Below are 9,088 nucleotides of genomic sequence, written 5' to 3'. Positions count from 1 at the left end.
ACATATATATGTTGGATATATATGTTATATAGTTGTAATCTCTATTACTGTATTGATCATTTGAAAGAATTTTGAAAATTTTATTCAAGAGAAGAGGAAATAGTTGACAGAGATGTCATCAAAGGTTTTCGACGATAAGTGTGTGACATGTCCACTTGAGTTTAGTTCCAGTTCAAACAATGAAACTGTGTGTTACATGTTGTATTTGATAGTGTTGGCTTTCTTCAATGAATAAAAGAGTTCATGAGAGAGGATAGTAGTAATATTGTCAAGTCTTGACACCTATAAGCTCTTCAACCTTCTTTGTTGGTCAGTTATTTGTTGCTTTCTTTATTGATCCTCTCCGTCGTGACTTTAATATCTCCAATTTTAGATCTCACGAGTATGATTAAAATAGAAAATTACTTTTAAAACTACAATAAACCACATATTTAGGTAATACACTGTGGTAAGTCAATTGTTACAAGTTTTTGGATAAAGTGTATATTATGGTTATAGTTAACTGGTATGAGGCCAGTGTATTCTGTTCTACATGAGTCACTAACAGATATAACTGTGCAGGACTTAAGAGATGCCCTTTGATTTGAAGACTCAGACTTGCACAAATATGACACAATCTTTTGTTTCACGAGTTAGTAGTGAGTTAGTAGTAAGGTTTGCTTAAAGTTTACCCTTCTCATTCCCGGGATATGTAGTCTGCCTCCTCTTCTTTCAAAGAATCTAGAGGAACTGAATTCATGAGTATTATAGATAGATCTTTTGTCATTACAATAAGAACACAATCGAAGGCATTTACAATAGAAAAGCTGTCCAAATCAACTAACGATGTTTAAAAGGAACAAGCGGTTCAATGATTGAATAAGAAAATGGCATAGTTGAGGTACGTAAGGGGAAAAACACAACAAGTTTAGGAATCTGTTTTATGTATTTGGCCTATTTTTATTTATTTTATATTTCTATATGTGATTGTCAAATATATATTAATCAATTGTTGATCACGAATAAGATTACATGGCGGGTCCGTGCTTAGAACGGACAATACTTATTTAGTATATTATATTGAAGAGGTGAAGTGGAGGACGACCAATGGCAAAAATATAATTTTACGTTAACAAAAATCTATTAAGAAAAATACTAAAAAATTCTATAAACATCTTTTTATATATGAAGTGAATAATGATCAAGGGCAAAAATGTATTAATATCACACTAACAACAATCTACCAATAATGATAACAAGTAAATTAAATAGTTCTAGAAACATCTTAAGTTATTGTTATTACCATTAACTTATTTTGTTATTATTTCACTTTTTTTTTTGTGAGTTATTGTGATATCTATTTCATTATTACTCTATTTTACTATTACATTTATTTAATTCTTAATATTTTTTCTATTTATTATGCTTATAAAAAATATTTACTAATTTATCATTAATTAATTATTTCCATCTTTATTTTGGTTCTACATAATACACTTGAAAATAAATTAGTGTGATTAAATTAATAATATATATTAGATTGAAATTAATGAAAAAAAATGTTAAAAAGTAACTTTACAAATAAAAATCAATAGGATGATATGTTTGGATTAAAGACGACCAAGAATAAAAATGTAATTTCATTCTTACAAAAATCTATCAAGTATAAATAATTGGATAAGCATCTTTCTATATATGAGGTGAATGACAATCAAAGGTAAAATTTAACTTCTAGCAAACAAAAATCTACCAAGAATGATGACAAAAAAATTATATAATGCTAGAAACATCTAATTATATATGAAGTGAATAATGATCAAGGATAAAAATGTAATTTCACACTAACAAAAATCCACCAAGAATGATAACAAGAAAATTAAATAATTCTAGAAACATATTAAGTTATTATTATTACCATTAAATAGGAAAATTAAATAATTGTAGAAACATCCTAAGTTATTGTTATTACCATTACTTATTTTGTTATTACTTCACTTTTTTTTGTAAGTTATCGTGATATCTATTTTATTATTACTCTAATTTCATATTATGTTTATTTAATTCTTAATATTTTTTCTATTCATTATGCTTATAAAAATGTTTCCTAATTTATCATGAAATAATTATTTTTTTTATCTATTATATAGAAGAGTGAAGTGGAGGACGATCAAGGGCATAAATGTTATTTAATGCAAATAAAAACCTATTAAGAAAAATAATAAATAATTCTAGAAACATCATTTTATATATGAAATGAATAATGACTAAGGGCAAAAATTTAATTTCACACTAACAAAAATCTACCAAGAATGATAACAAGAAAATTGAATAGTTCTAGAAACATCTCAAGTTATTATTATTACCATTAACTTATTTTGTTATTACTTCACTTTTTTTTTGTGAGTTATTGTGGTATCTATTTTATTATTACTCTATTTTAATATTACTTTAATTTAATTCATAATATTTTTTCAATTCATTATGCTTATAACAAATGTTACTTTTTATACAAAAATTTATCATGAATTAAGTATTTTCATCTTTTATTTTGGTTCTAATTAATATATTTGAAAATAAATAAGTGTGATATAATTAATAATATATATTAGGTTTAATTTTAAAAAAATGTTAAAAAGTAACTTTACAAATAAAAATGAATAGGATGATATATTTGTATTAAAGATGACCAAGAATAAAAATTTAATTTCATAATACAAAAATCTAACAAGAATAAGTAATTCTAGAAACATCTTTCGATATATGAATTGAATAATGACCAAAGGTAAAAATGTAACTTCATGCAAACAAAAATCTACGAAGAATGATAACAAGAAAATTAAATAGTTCTAGACATATCTTTATTCTTACCTCATTTTATGTATTTCTTCATTTTTTATGAGTTATTGCTACCACGATCCAAAAATGGATGTGATGACACTCGTCTCGTTTCACCAAGACAAATCAGCCTAAAACTCAACCATTACAATAAAATGCAAAAATTTCATAAGTTACTCAAAAGTACCCCAAAATCTGGTTGTCACATATACAAGTCTCTAAAGTATTACAATTGATTCACGAAATTTTTTTTAGTATCAAGTGACATTGTTTCTTTAATAGAAAAAGATCATAAATAGGAATAAGAAGGTCTGCTGAGATAACAAGCAGCTACCTCACAATTCTCCACAAGAAGGCTCAGACAAGGAGAAGAGAAAATATCACAAAGTCCGGGATAGTAACCTACAAAAAAAATTGTAATAGCAAGGGGTGAGTACCAAATCACACAGTACCCAGCGAGTAAAATTCTAAACACAAGCTAAGGGGATAAAATACAGGTATCCCTTGCACACCAACCGAACCTCCACAACTACAATCTGCATAAAACTCAGCCCAATTGTTCACAGTTTTCGTAGCACCCATCTTATCAAAAATCATTTCCACAAATTTGCACATCCTCAATTACAAACTCAATATTCAACAATTGAAACTTTCACAAAAAGTTACTCACAATATCAGCAATACACAAGATCAAGTTCGTCAAATAGAGGTAATTGAATATCAAGTACTTTCCAACCAACAGTAAAACATATAATCATCAAAAAATGAAGGATGTCATGGGATGCAATGCAATATGATACTATAAAATAATATGCCTCAGAATATCAATTTCTCTCTCCACCGTACATATATGATACTCCTCGGAAATTCATTGAGATTTCATGACCCATGGGGGACTCGCAAGGTCCATATACCGACAAGTACGATCTCCACGTGTCTGTGCGGACGATATCAACGTACTATCATAATCAAACAATTTTTTTACGGACGATCTCCACGTGCCCAAATCATAATCATAACATTTCTATCGCACAGACGATCTCCACGTGCCCAAATAATCAATACTCGATCTCAACACGGACGATCTCCACGTGTTAGACCTTTACTTATACCCAATATCATGTCAATGCATGTGCACAATATGATATCAAATAAGGAAATGATGCAATATCTCAATAAATACAAATGTCGCTATGACATATAATCACCTCAATTATCACAATTATACGAGTTCAGTAAAGAACAATCACACATAATAAATCAAATCAATAATATATCGCTTATATGCTTTGGCATTCTCGGATTACAATCCGCATTCTATAATAATAAACCTTCCCATTAAAACAACGGAACTCGCATCATTCTCAACACATCACATACAAACAAATAATCTCATTGTCTTTCATTACCCTTTTGTTATCATTAAAATTAATCAAGGTGGACAAGTCAACCCATCACCAAGTCCCATTACTCCCAAATATATACCACAAGGAAATATATGCATTCCATATACTTAGCAAGAGTTTAGAAATTCACTTTCCTTAATTAATCAATAATTCACTCTGGGACTTGAGTCTTCCCCTTTCGTTGAACTTCCAACTCATAGCAATCTATTCACATTAATGATCACAATAAGTATTCAAAACTAACAATACCCATATTACTATAAGTCTAGCCTAAACCCAAAAGTCACCCAAATCTAAAATCAAGTTCTTAAGCTTCAAGCCTAAGGTTAAGTTCAAAGTTTTTCAATATCCTAAATCTGATTATATTCATATAATACACTATCTTTAATATTTAATTTCCTTACCAATATATCGACACTTAAATCATAATATGGTAATACTAAGAAGGGAAAAAAAAGCAGCGAACTAAATTACAAACAATGTTTTTCAGCAAACTAAATTATAAACAAAATCTGTTTCAAACCTTACTTTGATATGACATATATTCCATGTTCTACTTTAGTCATCATTGACTAATCATTACGTAATGATTTGTAAAGTCCTTTTTTTCATTAAATAAAAAGGCATATGCAGTAAACAATTTTTCAAACTAAAAACCCACTTAATTGTTTTCCTTTTTTTTTTTCACTAACAATCAGCTATACTAACATTAATAACATAATGATATGATATCCATCCTATATAAATAGTACAAAGTTTAGACGATTACCTGATAAATTTATGTTTTTCATTTTGTGCCGCCGATGTACAGGTTATTTTTCTTCCTTCCCTTTATTTTCTTTTCTAAATGAATATATATTAAAAGTAGTAATTCTTCTTAACCTATTTTAATATTTCAGACTTGATCCATTATCATTAACAATAAATAAATTATCCACAAATTAATTAATTATAGTCAAATGACTATTTAAAATTATAAAAGAATACTTTTTTTGGTCCGGGTCATTGCAATTGCAATATCTATTTATTATATAAAAGTAAATAAATTATGATTACACTTAACTCTTAATAATTATATATCAAGTATAATATAGGTAAAATCAATGAAAATTAAAACTAAAATTTATATGTATATTTAAATTTAGTTTATTGAAATACTTTAATTTTGTAATCTTAAATATGCTATATATAAAAAATTAAAATTCAGAAGTTATTTTCTTTTTGAAATGAAATTAAAAAATAAGTTCATATAAATCGAAAAGGAGGGAGTCGTATGTTAAAAACGAAATATAATGATTTGAAAACTATAATTCTTTGTATTAATTTCTAATTTGTTACATATTTAAAAATTACATAAAAAGAAGCTTAAAACGCAACGTGACAATTTAAGACATTTTTATAAAAACATAGTTAAAAAACATAATGAAATTTGGTTGACTCCCTTATTTTTATCGAAACAAAAAAAGTTACATAATATTTGAAAAAATGTTAAAAACTAAGAAGTACTATGAGTCACAGTAAAATAACAACTAAAAATATGTGAGAACCACATAAAAAATTTCGTTGATTTTCCTAAAATCACTTGTATCATAAAATGAAACAAATAAAGCACCAAAAAAGTGATAAAAGATTTATAATAACAATACAATCAAATATATTTTCTTAAATAACATGTGTATCCTAATAATGATGTGATATTTAATATGAACCTACATTTTTTGTAGATTTTTTTTACAGTGTGAAATTCTCATTAAACCAAAAATATCTATTAAATAATGATATTTTAGTAATTTTAATATTATTTAAGGGTGAAATGATAATTGTATAATTAATGACCAAAATGAAAATCTAGAAGAATTCATACTGTCTTTACATTTAAAATAGGCCCATAAAGATATTTTTATAATTGTATTAAAATGAAGAGTTTCTATTTGTTAACTTTTTTCAAACAGTCATAAATGCTAAGCTTGTTTTGACATGTTTTTGAAAGAAAATTTTGAGCTAATTTAAAATAAAATGAGTTTGAATAATTACTATTTTTATTCCTAAAAATACTTTAAAGAATTATTGCGTAATCATATTTTTAATATTTGTTACAGAATATGATCACTAAATTCGTATCTTGATTATTAAAATAATCTTTAAAATGATGTATCAATATTTTTAAATTAATTTGAAGATATATAAAATTACGTGACTAAAAGAATGAACAATGTTTGACTATTTAACAGAGAAAAATTATATAGAATATATTCTTAGTATCAAATATGATAAACTATTTGACAGGAAAAATTTGACAATAAAAAAATTAATATTCAAATTGTAAGGAATATTAAAAGTACAAATGAAAGAAAGATGTTTAGTTAAAAAATAAAAAAATTATAAAAAATAAAAATATCAACAGAAAAGGGATTGAGAAATATAGAGGAAGAAAAAAATTAAAAAATAAATAATAACTTGAAAAAAAATCCAAGTATATTTGTTATTTTGTGGGGGGTAAGATTCAAAGTTTTCTTTTACAATATGATATTCAAAGTGTAATATCAAAGAAAATTATTAATGTAATTTAGAATATAACATTATGTCAATTGTTATCGTGTATAGAAAAAAATTGCTTTCATGATTATTTTTTATTTTTGTGTAGTTAAAAATCAATGTATTAATAAATATTTTTAATATTTAGAATATAACATTATGATAATTGTTATTGTATATAGAAATAAATTTGATTTCATGATTGTTTTTATTGTTGTGGAAGTTAGAATCAAGTTTTTTAATAAATACTTTCAATATTAATACCACAATAAAAAGAAGTGTTCTATTATCGAAGACAATAATGAAATGTGTCACAAAATTCACCGACAAAGCAAACTATTGTCATGACCCAAAAATAAACGTGATCACACTCGTCTTATCCACCAAGACAAGTCAGCCTAAAACTCAACCATTACAATAAAATGCGAAAAATCTATAATAAACTCAAAAATACCCCAAAAATCTAATTGTCACGTGTACAAACCTCTAAAGTATTGCAATCGAATCAAAAGAAAAACTCAAGTCTCATATGACATTGTTTCTAGAGTAGAACAAAATTATAAACAGGATTAAGAAGGTTTGCTGAGATGACAAACAACTACCTCACAAATCTCCAAGAAGCCTCGGAAAAGAAGAGAATACATCACAAAGGTCCGGGCATAGTAACCTACTAAAATAATTGTAGAAGCAATGGGTGAGTACCAAACCACAAGGTACTCAGGAAGTACACCTCTAAACACAAGATAAGGGGATGAAATACGGGTACTCCTACCACCCCAACCGAACCTCCACAACTACAACCTGCATAAAATTCAGTCCAACCTAATAGCTCGCAGTTTACATAGCACATAACTCAACAACAACACTTAGACAAATTATATAACTCAACAACATCACTTAGACAAATTACATAACTTAACAACAACACTTAGATAAAATACATAACTCAACAACAACACTTAGACAAGTTGCATATCCTCAACAACAACACTTTGACAAATTACATATCCTCAACAACAAATTCAGTATTCATCAATCACAAGTTCCATAGAAAGGCATTCACAAGATCAACAAAACACAATATAAAGTTCACTTATGACAAATATGTGCAATGCAATGGAATGCAATGTCAAGTATAATGGTGCATGTCTGACCTAGTGATACACACCCACTGTCTCTCAGTCCGGGACCCATGGGGGACATATCTGTCCATGCATCTGTTGCGGTGCACGACATGACCCTCGATGATAGTAACCATCACGACGCGCGATACGTCCCTCGAAATATAGTATCCATCGCGGTGTGCGATACGTCCCTCGAAATGATACATCCTCTTTCAGTTCTCATTCATTCTCAATGCACATAATACTTGTCACAACCATGTCTCATAATAATACAAATGACATGTTCACACAAATAATGAGGAGATGACCATTTTCATAGCATTGCACAATTACAAAAACACAAACATGATATCACATCAACAATGATTCAACAAGCTTTCAAACCTTTCTCAACACATCACAGATAAACAATTAATCACGTTGCCTTTTGTTATCCCTTTTTCATCATTAGAATTTATCAATATTGACAGTCAACCATCACCAAGTCCCATTACTCCCAAACATATACCATAAGGAAAAAATACACACATTTCATACACTTAACAAGAGTTTAGAAATTCGCTTGCCTCAATTAGTCAACAGTTCACTCCGGAACTTGAGTCTTTCTCTTTTCGTTGAGCTTCTAAACCAATGCAATCTATCCAAATACGTAATCACGATAATATTTTGAAACTAACAACACCTACATTACTATGTGTTTAGCCTAGACCCATAAAACTCACTCAAATGAATAATCAACCTCCTAATCTTGTGTAACGACCTGTTTAGTCGTTTTGAGCAGTAGAGTTTATTCCTGGTAATAACTGTCTGGGTCGACGGATCCCACGACGGACCGTCATGGGCACGACGGACCGTCGAGGGGGTCTCGTTCCAAAACACTTAGATCCTGAAAATTTGAGTACTGAGATCGACTCTCTGAACTTCACGACGAAATGGCAGGACGGACCGTCGTTGGCACGACGGACCGTCACAAATCATTCCACAGAATTAACTCTCTGAACTTTGTGAGGACATGCACTACGGACCGTCACAGTCGTGACGGACCGTCACAGGCTGCGTAACCCTGACTGGGTCGGATTTCTGTTAAAAGTTTTTAAGGGGCGTTTTGGACTATTCATGCTTATAATTATAAAATTAGTGGATTAATGTTAATAATTCAATTACTTTGGGGTTAAAGGAGATAACCTTGAAATAAAAAGTGGGTTATTT

This window comes from Solanum pennellii, chromosome 7 (assembly GCF_001406875.1).
Source record: "Solanum pennellii chromosome 7, SPENNV200".
Lineage (NCBI taxonomy): Eukaryota > Viridiplantae > Streptophyta > Magnoliopsida > Solanales > Solanaceae > Solanum > Solanum pennellii.
The sequence above is the reverse complement of the archived record's forward strand: the minus strand, read 5'-3'. Positions refer to the sequence as shown.